Source organism: Saccopteryx bilineata, chromosome 9, assembly GCF_036850765.1.
Source record: "Saccopteryx bilineata isolate mSacBil1 chromosome 9, mSacBil1_pri_phased_curated, whole genome shotgun sequence".
Lineage (NCBI taxonomy): Eukaryota > Metazoa > Chordata > Mammalia > Chiroptera > Emballonuridae > Saccopteryx > Saccopteryx bilineata.
Window position 1 is genome coordinate 23,894,266 of NC_089498.1, and position 16,785 is coordinate 23,911,050.

The window sequence follows — 16,785 nt, forward strand, 5'->3', positions numbered from 1 at the left end:
CAGGTCATGGCTCTTCGCGAGCGCGAGTGGAAACGGTACCAGGAGAGCGGTTCGCGGGGCGGAGGCTTCTCCTCCACCCGGACTCGGCCGCAGCTGGCCACAGCCACGTTTGAGAGACATCCTGAGCTAGTTTGCCCGTTCCTGGCAATCCAGGTATTCAACCCAGGCCGGGGGCACCACACACCCCACATCGTACGCGGGGAGCCCACCCTTCTGGGAACGGAGACTTCCCATCCCCCTCATCCCCTAAGACATAGACCCCCACCAAAGCCCGGGCGAACTACAAAGCCCACAATCCCTAGGGCGCAGGCGCGCCGTCTTTTGGGAGTAGTAGTCCTAGATGCGGGGCACTCCTACTAACTCAGTGGCAGTTGGACTCCATATCCCAGCATGCCCATGCGCGTAGGGGAGGAGTAGGGAGGGGAAAGACCGGAGGATATGAATGGGGAGGGGGCAGCCGCCCCTCTTTCCCCCACCCTTCCCTTCAAGCTGGGCTGGGGTGGGGGGAGGGGCCGGGCTGAGGCGGCGGCGGCGGTTTGCTCCAGTTGGGCAGGGCTAGCAAGAGCTGGACTGGCTCGCTGCGGGCGACCCAGAGAGCAGCGGGGGTAACGGGTCCGGCTGTCGGCAGCGGCGGCGGCTTTCTGCAGGGGCGGAGGCGGTGGCAGGAGCGGCGAGCATGGCCCGCGCGGCGCCCGGCGCTGACTGAGGTGCGCGGGAGGGATGAGGGCGGGCGGGATGCGGGACGCCCCGGGCCCCTCCTGCTCCGAACCCTCTCTGCGCGGGCAGTACGCTCGGCCCAGCGGCCCAGACCAGCCCAGTCCACCCCCGGCAACTTCCCTCGGGTCGGGGCGCTGGGCTTCCCCGTGCGGGCGCGGGTCCGCTTGCATTGGCCTCAATCCCCATCCCCGCCTTCTGCTTCTGCACATCAAACGTCTCCCAGCCCTCTAGGCGTGACTGTTCCGCTCCTTGGTGGCAGCCTCCAGCCCCAGCCCTGGGAAGCACTCCCTGCCTCAGTCCCGATTTCTAGTCCACTAGTCCGTACCCCGAACCCGGCGCGCTCCTGGTCTCTGCACTATCTGGAGACCCCTGCCCCGCTTTTCTTTGCACCATCAGCACCCCTCCTCTTCTCCCCACCCCACCCCCCACCCCCGGCAATGCTGCCTAGCCACTTCCAATAGGCAGCCCAGTTCTCTCTGGTAAGACCTAACCGCTTGACCTCCTTCCCACTTTGGAGAAACTGAGGCAGAGCACAAGCCAGGAACTTGGCCAAGGCTATGCCCTAGTCCTGTGGGGGCTGGCCTGAGCCCAGCCCTCGGAATAGAAAGAGTCATCTCTTTCTCCCAGTCATTCCTCTCTAGCTGGACCAAACTTCCCAGCCCCCTGCTGCAGCACTGGGCTGAACTCACTTTAGTCTTCCTTTTAGCTTTCTACTACTTCTGTTCCCTAGCCCCCTGTTCTTGCCATATCCCACCTCTGGCCCTCTCTGCCTAGACTCTAGAGAGAGTCAGCCACCCATTGCTAGTTTGCTCAAGTTGGCCTTTCCATTTCTATGCATTTGTTGCCAACCACATCCATTCTCCCATTTTACCTCTTGCTTTACAGCTGTGTAAGGCACTCTAGTAGAACAGACTAAGGGCCCGTGAGAGTGACCCTGCCTGGGGTTCGGGGAAAGGGGAGAGAGGTGCTGGTGACAGAAAGGAATTGACAGCCTCTTTCAAGCAAAGCTGCAGAGGGGAGTTAGGAAAACAGTTATTCCTTGCAGTGGTAACTCACACTCCCATCTTGTCTTTGGGACAGTTGTCTAGAAGCTGGTTAGCCATCCCTGTCCCTTCCTCTTCATATGCCTGGTGGACTCCAAAGTCCCACGAGATGGAGGGAACCTCCTATGTTGGTGGAGATGGTGGCATAAGAGGAGTCTGGGAGACCACTCCCCTAAACTTCACCTTGCTTCAGCTGCTAACTTTAGAGGGGATTGCTCTTCAGGAAGGAATGCCTGCCAGGGTGTCCTGAGCTCTTTGTTGATGAAGACACAGTGTCTATAGGTATACGCGGTGATCTCAAGTTTAGTTGTAGTGTTCAAGATTTGAGGGACAGAGAGGACCAGGGCTCAGTGAGGTGCCACAGACTTGCCTTTTCTTGTCTTTTTCAACAGATTTGCCTCTGGCTTGTCTCTTTCTAGCCTGGTGCTCAGTATCCCAGTAGGAAGTAGGGAGAGAGAGGGAGATCTATTAGCCGTCAGGAGGCTCTGGGAGTGTGTTGGGGTCCTGAATGAGCAATTTTGATCTGAACCATATGGTTCCCTGATTCAGCACCCCTTCTCTCATCCCTCCCCCTTGGCTGAGAATAAGAAGTCTTAAACCTTGTAACTTGAGAATGGAGGAGGCAGGCGAGGCCAGGGGGCCAACTGTGTGTGAGTGAGTGTGTGTGTGTTTAAAGCTTGCCAGGGGCCTGTGGGAGTGACCCTGCCTGGGAATGCATTGCTGTGATGTGCTGTGGCATGCTCACAGCCCTCTATGAACTTTCTGAGCCCAAACGCCAGACAGAGCCAATTTCCAAGCCCCTTAGGAATCATGGGGTGCAGCCTCATGGGAGCATTTTCCCACATGCCAAACCTCGGGACCTAAGATATACCTCAGGGCTAGATTACTCTTAAGAAAGCTACATGTGATTGAGGAGTCCAAAAGAATAGCATTGGGGGCATGTTCTCTTTTCCCCAGTCATGACAAGAGAGGATCTGAGGGGTGGGGGCCTGGGGAGAGGGGTGGGAAACTGATTCCTTTGCCTTATTCTATACCACGTCCTGCCTTGTGTATTCGTGTACTTGATTTTGGCTCCTGTTAAGACCGGAGGAAGTTCTTCAAATGTATTCTCATTTCTGAAATAACACAACCTAGCTTGGTCCTTGGCGCATGATAAAATGTTCAGTAAATGTTGGAGGGTTTTATGGTTAAAGGTTTAGGACAGGATTCCTTATACTCGGCCAGATGTCAGAATCCCCTGGAAAGCTGTGTAAGGCACAGATTTCTGTTCCCACCCCAGAGTGTTCTGAGTCAGTCAGTCTGGGTGTGGCCTAGAATTTGCATTTCTGCCCAGCTCCTTGGAGATATCACTTTGAGAACCCTTGGTTTGGGGCCATCAGTAGATGTTTGGGAGATTAATCTGGGCAAATGTAAAGTCTTAAGAGAGACTTCCTTCCACCTTGTGTCCCCATCCAGTCTTATTCTGGCAACTGCACTGGTCTTGCTTTTTTCCTTTCATGCTCATGCTGCCCAGTGTAGGCTGGGTTATTGGTAGGGGTAGAGGTGACTCATGGTACCTGAGCTTCCACATATCAGACACTGCCCCACAATTATTTGAAGCAGGACATTTAAGAATCAGGGCTTTGGGCCTGACCAGGTGGTGGCGCAGTGGATAGAGCGTCGGACTGGGATGCGGAAGGACCCAGGTTCGAGACCCCGAGGTCGCCAGCTTGAGCGCGGGCTCATCTGGCTTGAGCAAAAAAGCTCACCAGCTTGGACCCAAGGTCTCTGGCCCCGGCAAGGGGTTACTCGGTCTGCTGAAGGCCCGCGGTCAAGGCACATATGAGAAAGCAATCAATGAACAACTAAGAAGTCACAACGCACAACGAGAAACTAATGATTGATGCTTCTCATCTCTCTCTTCGTTCCTGTCTGCCCCTGTCTATCTCTGCCTATGTAAAAAAAAAAAAAAAAAAAAAAAAAAGAATCAGGGCTTTGGAAGGGGGGTGGCTGAATGGACATGGGGAAGCAGACACTGAACCAGGCCCTCATCAACCCTGCCCCTGTCTCAGACTGAGCAGCTTGGGGTACTTGCTTGGGCGTAGTCCTGCTGAGGGTGCACACTGGGCAGGATGCCTACAAATCTCTGAAATTTAGAAAAGTGGAAGAAATTTCTTACCCTGTGCTTTTACTTTGTGAAGTGTTTTCTACCTGTTATTTTTCGGGTGGTTTATAAGGCAGATATTGACCCAGGCGAGTTACTAAGGAGCAGAGAGATGTATTGTGGGTCATATAGCAAGCCCTAGGACTTCTGATTCCAGCCTCTGACAGCATCTGCTAAACCAGGAGCTATAATAGCTGGAGTAAAGGCTGCTGTTCACTGAGCACTTACTACTGGCCCAGCACCATCCTAGATGCTCTCACATATTAGCTCATCAAATCCTCATAGCAATGCTGTGAGGTTGACATTATTGTCACTGTTTTGTAGATGAAGAACAAACAGAGAACTTTGCAAACTTGCCCAAACTAAGCTAATAAGTGGAGCACTTAGAATTCAAACTCCGGCCATCCTGATAGCACACCCATGCTCTTTGTCACTCACTGTCTCCCTTGCCCATGAAACTTGCCATTGTCCTTCGGGTTGCTGTCCCTGGAGCCTGATGAATTTTACTAAGCTTGAATTTATGCTGAGTGATGTGGAAGAGACAATGACCAAGTCAGGTACTCCAGTGTCTACAAGGAAAGGTAGAAGGGGCAGTCAGTGGCTTGTAGATTTGAAGGAGGTAGAATTCATCTCCATAGAAGGTTCAGAAGAGGCCTCTAGGTTGGGCCCTGAAGGAGCAGGTAGGGTTCCAGTAGTGCCTGTGGGCTGGAAAGGTATGTGAGCCAAGAGCGTTCATCACAGCACTTGTAGTGGGTTTTCCCTTCTGGTTGGATCATAGGAGATGTATTTCAAAAGCAATGAGAAGATTTTGGTTACAAGCAACAACTTGGTAGATTTAGGCAGGAAAGCACTTCCTTGGAAGGATTTGGGAACTCCCAAAATCAAAGAGATGACTCAAGACGCAGGTCCCCTTCAGAGTCTTTTATTTTTTTTAAAGATTTTATTTATTGATTTTTAGAGAGAGAAAAAGGAGGAGAGAAGCAGGAAGCATCAACTCATAGTTGCTTCTAGCATGTGCCTGGGCTTGGCAAGCCTGGGCTTTCGAACAGCATTCCAGATCGATGCTTTATCTACTGCGCCACCACAAGTCAGGCTCCCCTTCAGGGTCTTACGGTGGGTACAACAGGAACCAGCAGACAGCCTCTTCTTGGTACCAATGTCACCAGGATAAATATGCTCCACCTGTGCTCAGTAATTTTGTCACCACAGCTTGGGATTCACATCTAAGGGAGGAAATGCCTGGTCGGCCCAGCCTGGTTCACGTTCCCTCTCTTTGTCAGGGAAAGGCTAGTAGGCAGTCCCCCCCACTGAAAACTGAAGTTCCCAGAAGAAGAGGAAGTGGAAACTGTAGGAGATCAGTCCAAAAGGGTGGTATGGGAAAGGGAGTACTTAGTTCTTTTTTTTTTTTTAATTATTTATTTATTCATTGTAGAGAGGAGAAAGAATGAGAGAGAGAGAAAGGAGGGAAGAGCAGGAAGCATTAACTCCCATATGTGCCTTAACCAGGCAAGTGCAGAGTTTTTGAATCAGTGACCTCAGCATTTCCAGGTCGATGCTTTTATCCACTGTGCCACCACAGGTCAGGCCTGTACTTAGTTCTGAAAAAGTCTTTTTTTAAAAAAAATTTATTGATTGATTTTAGAGAGAGAGGAAGGGAGAGAGAGAAGGAAACATCGATTTGTTGTTCCTCCTATTTACGCATTCATTGGTTAATTCTGGTATGTGCCCTGACCCAGGATAGAACTCACAACCTTGGTGTATTGGGATGAGGCTCTAACCAACTGAGCTACCCAGTCAGGGTTCTGTTCTGACAAGTTTCAGAGCAGGTAGAAGGTAGACTAGGAGTAGGTTATGGCTGGGTCAGAAGGGGACAAAAAAGAGGAAGGAGGGAGGAATCAGAAAACCAGATAGAGTCCAGGTGAGCTAATAAAAGCTGCAACTTGGCAGTAGAAATGGAAAAGAAGGGACTGATTCTAGAGAGATTACGCAAGTAGGTATCGGCTTCTGGAATGGACGCGAGATTGGCTGGGGTTTGACATTTTAGTGCCTGGGTGATGAGGTTGGTTCCTTTGGCTGAAGTGGGGCAGCCAGGGGGAGGAAGAGTTTGCAGGAGAGCATGATGTGTCTGTGCTTTGGAGGAGCTGTGTGCAGGATGCTGATAGCACGCCAGAATCCTGATGAGCTCATCCCTTTTGACTCCAAACTGCCTGAGGTTTGAGACCTCAGCCCTGAGGAGCTAGTGCCCTGGAAGCTCCTGGGCCCTGTACTTCCTGAAAGCAGCTGGGGCTTTCAGCACACCTGCATCTCTTCTCACACTTCAGCCTGGGGTGGGCTTTCCCTTCCCTACTTTAAGTTCTCATGTCCCAACTCCCCCCCTCCCCGCCCCCATGTTCTGCATACCCAAGCCCTTGACAGCTAAATGGCCTGGCTTAGCTTTCTGGGGATCAAGGTATTCAGATTTTCTTCCATTTCTGCTCAGAATACTTGTTCATATTAAGTCCTTGCTAACTATCAGGGCAAACATCTCCAAGTGACATTTCCAAAAGAGAGGGTCTGAACTTTGCTTGCTATCTGAGGAAAACAGGCCTTTCCTCCAGTTATGCCATATTCATGGTTAGGGATGCCGGCGTGTGTCCCTAACCAGCCGTTTTAGAATATTTTTTTAGTGTACTTTTTGGTGCTTATTTATAACTCATTATTGTAACTACAACATATTGTCAGTTGAGCTTTCGTGTTATCATTGCAGGTCTATCTAAAGGCTCCAAGGCATAGGCTAGCATTTGCGCCACCCCAACTTTCTAGTGGAGAACCGGGGAAGTTTCCTCCTACAGGAGTGGGAGGAAGGGCACAGGGTCTTCTATGGGGTGGGAATAGGAGGAGCTATGATGAAGGGTACTTATTCCTGCAGATTTTCAGAGGGAAGGTTGACTTCCTGGGGTGAAGAAGATTGTTATCTTCAATTCCAGCTGTTGGCATTCAAATATATGTGATATTTCGCCATTTATGAATGCAGTGCATACTACCATGTACAATAAGGTGAACCAGGGATTGCCTAACCAGTGTAGGTGCTGTGGATAGAGCGTTGACCTAGAATGCTGAGGACCCAGGTTCAAAATCTGAGGTCACCGACTTGAACACAGGCTCATCCAACTTGAGCACAGACGCACCAGCTCAAGCTTGAGGTCACCGGCTTGAGCGTAGGATTGTAGACATGATCCCATGGTCGCTAGCTTGAGCTCAAAGGTCGCTGGCTTGAAGCCCAAGATCTCTGGCTTGAGCAAGGGGTCACTGGCTCCCCCAGTCAAGGCATGTATGAGAAGCAATCAATGAACAACTAAGGCACTGCAACTGTGAGTTGATGCTTCTCATCTCTGTCCCTTCCTGCCTGCCTGCTTATCTATCTGTCTCTCTCTCTCGCTTAAAAAAAAAAAAAAGTTGAACCAGGGACAAGGGAAATCTAGAAAAAATGCAACTTTTCCTTATTTTGATATCTGGCCTGACCTGTGGTGGTGCAATGGATAAAGCATCGACCTGGAACGCTGAGGTCGCCATTTTGAAACCCCAGGCTTGCCTCATCGAGAGACACACATATGGGAGGTGATGCTTCCTGCTCCAACCCCCTTCTCTCTCCCTCCCCTCTCTCTAAAAGTGAATAAATAAAATCTAAAAAAAAAAAAAAAAAAAAAAGAAAAACATCCTCAACCCCACCTTTCTTCTTCCTTCTTTGTAAATGAGGAAGCCCAGATATGGTAACTGTTTACTGACCTCACCCCACTGGCTGCTGGGGGGGGTGGCATTATGCTCTGTTCTGTAGTCCTGTTTCTCTTCTCTTCTTGGATTATGATCTTTGCTCATTAGCATCCTTTTTCCTTTTCTGTCCTTTTTCCCTCCAGGATCAGGGCAGGACACATCCCAGAGGGACACAAAAATCAGCCTCACCTCTGTATGGTTCAGGCGTGAGGCCCCTCCAGCTCTCAAAAGGGCCAAGTTGCAGGGCTCAAGAGAAGGCAGGAGACCGTGTGGTGTTAGGGTGTGACCCAGGAACCCTAAAGTGCAGTCCTTACCCTGCTCTACCCTTTCTCTATGGAGTCCTTCAGCTGAAAAGTCCAAGCACCATGGGGAAGGCGACCACCTCCCAGCCTGAGCGGATCTGCTGCCTTTTGAGGAAGAAAATCAGCAACAAATGCAAATAGCTAATTGGTCTAGAGGGAGCTGCTCTGGTGAGGAAAAATCAACAAGTTCCTTATTTATGTGGCCACAGGGAATTTGGGGGGCGGGTAGTGAAGAGGGGAAGCTGAGAGATGATTACAGGAAGAGGCACAGGTAAGGGAATTGGGGGTGGAGTGGGGATGCCCCTGCTGCTCCTGTCACCCCAAGCTTTCCTCACCTCCCACTCCCTCCTTCTGTTCAGGGTTCCTGTGGGTTTGAAAGGGACATTAGTAGAAATTTGAATCTTCCCCCACCATAAGTAGAGTTCCCCACAATTCTCATTGCCATTTTAAGTTTAGTTACAAAATACCAATCGTTTGATACTGATGGTGAACTGGAACCAGAGTTGGGAGGAAGTGAAAGTCTCTGCAGGCCTGAGTGGAATGCTTTGGCTGTGCACATAAAAGAGCAGCCAAAAGGGAATGAGGCAGCCGGAGCACCGGAAGAGGGAGAGAGCCTTTAAGCTCCTCCTTGTTCCCAGCTGGTTTGGCTTCTTTGGGGAGGCAGGTGAGTGTGCAGATGCTGGGCCACAAGGGTGTTTCCAGGGCTCCTCCTTCTCTCTGTTCCATCCTGTCCCAGAGGGCTCAGTATTTCCCTGGACCAACACCTGTCGAGCTTCTGGCTGGTTCCTGGGGTCTCCAGCACAGTTCAGGAGGTACCATGAGAAGGGGAGACAGGGGAGTCTGAAGACGTTAGGAGATGAATGAGGGCCCCATTCAGGCTCTTCCAGTGTTGGTACTTCCTTAGATAGGAAGGTGCTGTGAAATGGGGAGCAGGGTAAATAGTTTATATCGAGGAGGTTTAGCCTAAGGCCAAAGTGTCAACTATTTGTTTGGTAAAGGAATTTCCTCAGAGCCTGAAAAGCAATTCAAGCTTGACTCTAAAGCAGCAGTAGGCATACTTCTTGGATGAATGAGAGTTCTAATCTTTCAAGTGGCACTTCCTGTACTTAACACAGAAGATACCTCACCTCCCTTCAAATGTGGGTGATGAATTTTAGGGGATATCTTCTTACACTTGGGCCACCTATCCTAGTGGTTCCTGCCTGTCTGGATCAGATCTGTGGGCCTACCCTGCCATTCATCCTGTGTAAAAACAAGGAGAAAAGCCAGCAGGCCTCTGTTGGCAGTCAGTGAGGTCAAGGTGAGGCCTGGGTTGGCTGAGGGCCCAAGAGCCTGAGGGTAGGGCTGTTTGGCTCTTCCAAAGGGGAGACAGCTTGTTGGTCAGATATCATCTCAATGGTTTTCATAGTCCAGGGCCCAGTCCGCTTGGATGCACACAGTATTCTCACTACCTTAACTACCCACAGGGCAGTTGGTGCTATGTGACCCAGGGCAAGTCACTGCCCTTCTCTGGGCCTCAAGAGTCCTCATCTGTGAATACAGAATTTAGAGACCTGGTCAGGGATTTGCTCTCAAACCCTCTGGTAGACCAGGTAGAAGAATGCCATACTCTGAGAGGGGAGGTAGTGCTGGGACACAGGATTGTATAGTGTGGTCCAGATGGTCATGGGAATTAGTGTGACCTCTCTCCTAACCTGCTTGGAAGCACTGAACAGCAGCCAGCCTGCCCTGCTATCTCTCTGGAAAACTCGGGCTCCTGCAGCCAAGGGAGCTGTCGCTTGGCCTCCATGGTTCTCATCCCCTCAGCTGTTGCTCTGGCTCTGCCCTGGGTTCAGGCAGAAGGACCTATCTGGTCTCTCACCACATTCCTTCCTTCCTCCACTGGCCACTGGTTAGGCTCTGGGGTGACTCTTTATAGGGGTCCCATTTCTTTATGCTCCCAGTGACCCACCCCCTTGTGCCCTGGCTCTGCTCTAGCCAGGTGTTTTCCCAAAGCCAAGGCTGATCACAGAAGGGATGGGATCATCAGTACAGACATGTGGCGGATTGGCTAAGAGTTGAGAACACAGCCAGAAGAGGATGCAAAGGCCTGAACTGAAAGGGAAGGGGATAACTGGGTACCTTGAGGAAACTAGTTTGGGCCCAGCATAACGTTTCTTGGATCACTGCCCAAGAAGGAGTGGCAAGATGGGATGGTCTGGCTCAGAGATGGGCCCTGCATCCCCCCTGGTGGGGGGAAGGCACAGGCTTTCTGCACTGGACTGGGCTTGGCTGGTCACACAGGACTGTGCTTGCAGGAAGTGTGGGAGAGGTTGTTAATGAGTGTTTGTTCTCCACAGGCTGCAGGCTGCCAAGGGTCAGTCTGATAAGAGGGAAGAGATAGACTCCTTGACAGCTGCCTTTTCTTGGCTGGCCCCACAGACACTGGCAGTCTATTGTGGTGCTGTTCTTGCTCTATCTTCTCTCCTTCCTGAAAGACACAGGCCCTGGCCTCAGCTCAGCTGGGTTTCCCCTGCCTGCCCTCCAGCTCCTCTCCCATCTGTGGTCAGAGGAGGTCTGCCCTGGGGGAGGGTCAGTCCTGGCAAGACTCAGCCAATTCTGAGCCTGACCTTGGAGTGGGAAGCCACCTAGGCTGGGGCCAGGTCTCTGAGTAGAGCAGTAACTGTCTGGTCCATTTTGGTCTCAGGGTCACCCTGCTGCTCAGCCATCCAGACCTGGGGTCACAGGGCTATTGGAGAGTCACACTTTTGCCCCAGAACTTTGGGAGATCCTGCTGTTTTTGCTGGAAGGAGTGGGGATGGGGATCTGATGGGATTTGTGTGGGTCACTTTGGCCTCCCCATGGGGACTGAACTTGGGAGGGTCTCTTTAGCAGATCCAGGGCTACTGTAGGTAATGGATGACAGTCCTTTGGATAATGTGATGGCGGTAAATGCGGAAAAATAGAGAAAGATAAGTGACTAATCTGCGGTAAGAATCAGGTGGACTTTGTAATAGGTTGCCTGAGGGAGGCAGAAGGAAGGAGGGAGTATAGATGACTCCCACGTTTCAGGTTTGGATGGATACTGTCTTTCTCAGAAACTGGGATAAAGAAAGAGGACCGGGTTTGGGTGGGCTTGGAGTATGCATGAGTTTGGTTTGTGATAGGTGGAGTTTGAGTTATTTATGGGTACCTCTAAGGTATGTCATCTGGGGGCAATATCCAGAAATGCGTGGGACAGATGGGTTTGGAGGGCAGGTGAGTGTCAGGCAGTATTTGAAAAGCCAGGCACCATTCTTAACAAGTTGAGAAACATGTTCCCCCCAAGCCTGACCAGGTGGTGGTGCAGTGGATAAAGTGTTGGGCTGGAATGGTAGAGGACCCAGGTTTGAAACCCCAGGGTTGCTGGATTGAGTGTGGGTTTATCCAGCTTGACTGTGGGCTCACCAGCTTCAGCGTGGGGTCACTGGCTTGAGTGTGGATTCATAGACATGACCTCATCATTGCTGGATTGAGCCCAAAGGTTGCTGGCTTGAGCCCAAGGTCACTGGCTTGAGCAAGGGGTCACTTGCTCTGCTGTAACCCCCTGGTCAAGGAACATATGAGAAAGCAATCAATGAACAACTAAGGAGCTGAAATGAAGGATTGATGCTTCTCATCTCTCTCCCTGTCTGTCCCTATCTGTCCCTCTCTGTCACACACACACACACACACACACACACACACACACACACAGAAAAATTAGTTCCCCCCAAAATCCATTGCCACATAGAATGTAACTTAGTATCCTGACTTTCCATTAAATTTCATAGGGTTATCTTCTCTTCCCTGACCACTTCAGCTGGTTCAGGACCTGGCCAGGTAGCAAACCTCCCCTGTGGTTCCCAAAGGAAAATAGAGTGTCATCCGATCTAAAGATGTTGTGTACTGAGGCAGCAGGCAGTGCAAGGTGAGCATTGGGCCCTTGGAGACCTTTCAGTAACTCCTGGCTGACTTATATGCTAGAAACATTTCTTTAGACAAGCTAATAAGGATTTGTTGCCATTTATTAATTTACCCTGTTAAAAACTAAATGCTAGCCTGACCAAGTGGTAGCACAGTGGATAGAGCATTGACCTGGGACGCTGAGGACCCAAGTTTGAAACCCTGAGGTTGTTGGCTTGAGCATGGGGTTGCCGGCTAAGCAGGGATGAGACATGATTCCATGGTTGCTGGCTTAAAGCCCAAAGTTGTTGGCTTGAGCCCAAGGTCGCTAGCTTGTCTAAAGCCCCCCAGTCAAGGCACATATGAGAAGCAATCAATGAACAACTAAAGTGACACAATAACTAAAGTGCCTCCTTATTGATACTTTTTTTTTTTTTTACAGGGACAGAGAGAGAGTCAGAGAGAGGGATAGACAGGAACAGACAGACAGGAATGGAGAGAGATGAGAAGCATCAATCATTAGTTTTTCGTTGTGACACCTTAGTTTTTCATGGATTGCTTTCTCATATGTGCCTTGACTGCGGGCCTTCAGCAGACCAAGTAACCCCTTGCTCGAGCCAGCGACCTTGGGTCCAAGCTGGTGAGCTTTTTGCTCAAACCAGATGAGCCCGCACTCAAGCTGGCAATCTCAGGGTCTCGAACCTGGGTCCTCCGCATCCCAGTCCGACGCTCTGTCCACTGCAACACCGCCTGGTCAGGCTTGTTGATACTTTTGATACTTCTCATCTCTCTCTCTCTTCGAAAAAAAAAAATACAGAAACCCCCTAAATACTAGAATGTAGAGTGGAACTGAGAATCACGGAATCATTCTATTTACAGATCAAAAAGAAGCAGCTGAGAAATTTGCCTGATATCCTCAAAGCAGTAGATAGAAGAACTGAGAGAAGAACCCAGGCCATCTGACTTACAGGCGGGGGCTCTTTCCAGAATGAAGTGTGGCATTTCTTAGGGAGGAGCCCCTTGGGCACCCCAGCTGCCATCCACAAGAAGTCATTCATCCCCAGGAATTTAGGATGAAGAGCTGACATAGGCAGGTTATGGTACATGCATACTTCCTTGTGGTGGCCCAGTGCTGTCTGCATGGTGGTTGGTGTTATGCAGGTGTCTCTCTGAGATGGGGGAGACATTCACTGTGGCTTAACCTGTCCCAGCCAACAGAGGAGGCATCGGCCCTGCTCCAGCTGGCTTCTGCCTTGTGCTGCTTCCATCTGCTTCCATCCCCTCCCGTCTCCCCTATCATCTTGGCTTCTTGGCTTCCCTCTGTGTTGTTTCCTGTTGGGGCCTGGGTGAAGATGTAGCTCCAGGGCTGCTGTGCTTTCTGGATTAGGTTGGAGTATTTTGTATTGGAGAGGCCCCTCTGTCTCCTCCTTTGGAAGAGAATGCCCAGAACACTAGTGCCAGTTTCAGGTACAGATAGACAAATAGCATGATTTTGGACTCAGATCCCATCACTTCTAATTTATAAGGGGCCTGATATTTGACCCAACTTGGCAGAGCCAGGAATGGAGTATGATAGAAAGAGCTCTGGGCTTTAAACCTCCAATTTAGCAAGAGAAGACCTCAAGTTCAATCTGACACATACTTCTTGCCTTGAGTAGGTCACTCTCCTGGGCAGCTGGGCCAGAAAGGGAAAGCTGTCCCTGTGAGTGGCTTTGGGCCATTTGAAAATTTGAGTTACATATAAACAAGATGCTGGAGGTCCTGGAAGCTCGCAGGCATTTCTTACCAGCTTCTTGGTGCTCAGGGAGTGAGGTGGGGCTCTTCCTAGTTTGGATTGAATTCCTCTTTCATTCTGACCATCTCCTCTGGCATCTTTCTTGCTGCCCTTCAGATACCTGCTGACAGCCATTTCTTCTCTCCTGAACTGTCTGCCAGCCTAGACTGACCAGTGTGTTCTGTCTGCCCCTCCTGCTTAGCTCCCAGAGGTCCCTGCTCTGCGTGTTTCTGTCTGAGGCTGTGTTCTAAGTGATTACCCAGCCTGGGCCAGACCTCCCTGTTCCTGTAGCCTGAGCCACAGTGTCTTCTCTTGTCCCTGCCTCTTTCCTCTCTGTGGGGCTGCAACTTGGTGGGACCTGTGGTACATAGTGTTTTGCAGCCTACAGCCATTGTTTATTTCATCTTGTCAGTTGCTGCAAGATAAGTAGGGCAGGCATTATTATGCTCATTTTATAGAGGGAGGACCTGAGGGCCAGAGAGGTATGATTTTCCCAAAGACACAACTGTCAAATAGCAGAACCAGGCCCTGGCTGGTAGGGCGTCGGCCTGGCGTGCAGAAGTCCCGGGTTCGATTCCCGGCCAGGGCACACAGGAGAAGCGCCCATCTGCTTCTCCACCTCTTCCCCTCTCCTTCCTCTGTCTCTCTCTTCCCCTCCCGCAGCGAGGCTCCATTGGAGCAAAGATGGCCCGAGCGCTGAGGATGGCTCCTTGGCCTCTGCCCCAGGCGCTAGAGTGGCTCTGGTTGCAACAGAGCGACGCCCCGGAGGGGCAGAGCATCGCCCCCTGGTAGGCAGAGCGTCGCCCCCTGGTGGGCGTGCTGGGTGGATCCCGGTCGGGCGCATGCGGGAGTCTGTCTGACTGTCTCTCCCTGATACCAGCTTCAGAAAAATACAAAAAAAAAAAGAGAGAGAGAGAAAAAAAAATAGCAGAACCAGTCCTGAAATTGCGGTCCTCTGGGTTTAGTCCAGAGTTTGCTGTAAAACATGAACTCAGAGGCACATATTGGAGTGGGGATGCCCCAGTCTCACCAGGAAGGCCAGGGGTTTGAAATCAGACCCTGAACCGCCTCTTCACAGCCCCAGGTCACCCTGCACAAGCTGCAGTCCCAAACAGACATCATCATGTTGGCCATCCCTTTGTAACCCCAAGATACATAATAAAACCGGACTACAGAGACCCCTCCCTGGGGACTATTGTAATGAACTCTTCTCTGTACATTTCTCCCATCTCTGTTGCCCCAAAGTTGACAACAATAATGCATGTCATGTCGAATATCATCTTAGCAGGGAGCATATAATTTAGGCCAGCTCTAGGAGGATGAATCACTCCTTGAGGAAGGGACTGGCAAGGGTTCCCCTCCTACACACCCCACACTCTGTCCCCGCTACCCTCTCCCTGGGGGCAGTGCAATGGAAGGCTCCCTTTGTGCCTGCTCATAGCAGTTGATATTGCCACTTTCCAGGGGTGGTGAAGTGGATTACCTAGCAACCTTGGGGATATTTGTTGCTCCCAGAGTCAGTCATGGCATATTACCAGCTCCTCAGTGAAGAGGAAAATGGCTCAGCCGGAGCGAGGGGTAAATGAAAGCAGGTGTGTGTGTTCACCAGCCACCTGCTTTCTGCCTCCTGGAGATGAACATTAGGGACACAAGAAAAAGCGGAGTGCAGGGCAGGGGTTGGAGCTAGAAGTTTCCCAGCACCAGCCTGGGCACAGACTCAGGGCCTCTAACTGGAATTTCCAAGGTCTCTGTTGAAAAGATAACATCCAGAGGACAGCAACTGAGCAACAACAGGCTGACTCTGGGCTCCCCCGTCCTTTACTTCTCTTCTGTCTACGTCCACTCCTGGACGAGGTGGGGGGCATTGCTTCCTTTTAATTTCCTGGCCCAAGCCTGGAGACAGACACTTGGGGGTGCCATTAGCATAACTGCTACAGGCTGACCTTTCCAAAAGACATGACAGAATATAAAAGGAGAACAAAAGAAAGCTAAAGATAGAATGTAGGGAAAATAAAAACAGTCTGGTGCCTGACCTGTGGTGGCGCAGTAGATAAAGTATCGACCTGGAAATGCTGAGGTTGCCGGTTCAAAACCCTGGGCTTGCCTGGTCAAGGCATATATGGGAGTTGATGCTTCCAGCTCCTTCCCCCTTCTCTCTCTGTCTCTCTCTCCTCTCTCTCCCTCTCTCTCTCCTCTCTAAAAATGAATAAATGAAAAAAAAATTAAAAAAAAAAAAAAAAAAAAAACAGTCTGGCTCATGACACACAGGTTACCAGTGTGTTTCCAAAGTGTTCTGTCCACTAGTGATACTGACCCTTAGGGCTAGCATACACTCTGCTTGTAGAGTCTCTGGTCTCCTACCACTGACCTGTCTCCCTCTCTAAGGCATCCTCTTAAGACACATGCCACTATGAATCCTCTCAAAGAGAGCCAGCTGGTCTACCTTCTGCTCAAGTGCCTGTCCCACCCTTCTCTCTACCCAGGGCTCATTGGTTGTGGGGGGTATGGCCCCTCCCCTAGGCCACAGAGGGAACTGGCACCTACATGTACCTTATAGGAGTGCCATTTTATTCTGAGTAATCCTTGTACTAGCACCCCTCTCTTGCCATAGTACTCAGGCCCCAGCTGAGCCCACAAGATGCCATACCAGGGCTGGTGGTTCTTTGACATCTGATCTTGGCAGGAACAGTACAAGTCTCCCTACCCGATTCCTTCCTCCCACTGGCCCTAAGAATAGAAACCAAGTTGGTCTGGTTGATGGAAGTTTTAGGATGGGTTGGGGGAAAGATTGTTCTGTGTTTTTTCAAAAAACAAAAAGGAACACTTTGAAGTCACCTACTCTTGATGAAGGAAGTAGATAAGAACCTGACAGAACTAAATTTCCAGCCTACAGCCCGCCTCTGCGTCCTGTCTGGTGTGTGAATGGTGTCCAGGGGCCAGACAGGTCTCCGCGCTTCACATTGCTGTCTGCTAGATACACGACGCCCCCATTTCATACCAAATGTTCAGATGAAGGCACAAAAGAATCAAAAGAACTATTGCCTCACAAGAAAATGTGGGGGATAGAAAAAGGGTGATTGTCATCAGTAACAGCCCACTGTCTACCCTGCTAAGGTTGGAGTCCTGTAGAGAAGTTTGCGCTGTGCAAAGTAG

General features: G+C 50.6%; 1 protein-coding gene across 3 annotated transcripts in view; it reads left to right on the plus strand.

Annotated features, from left to right (window-relative positions):
* The first annotated feature begins 419 nt into the window (after nt 1-419).
* Nucleotides 420-16,785, plus strand: part of ST3GAL2 (ST3 beta-galactoside alpha-2,3-sialyltransferase 2) — a 55,404-nt gene continuing 39,038 nt past the window's right edge. The window contains exon 1 of one of the 3 annotated variants that reach the window (XM_066243350.1): nt 420-707. The gene's annotated coding sequence lies outside the window, so the exon portion shown is untranslated. Of the gene's footprint in view, nt 708-8,103; nt 8,124-8,207; nt 8,227-16,785 lie in introns of those variants that run through there. The other 2 variants (XM_066243351.1, XM_066243353.1) reach the window with 2 other exon arrangements.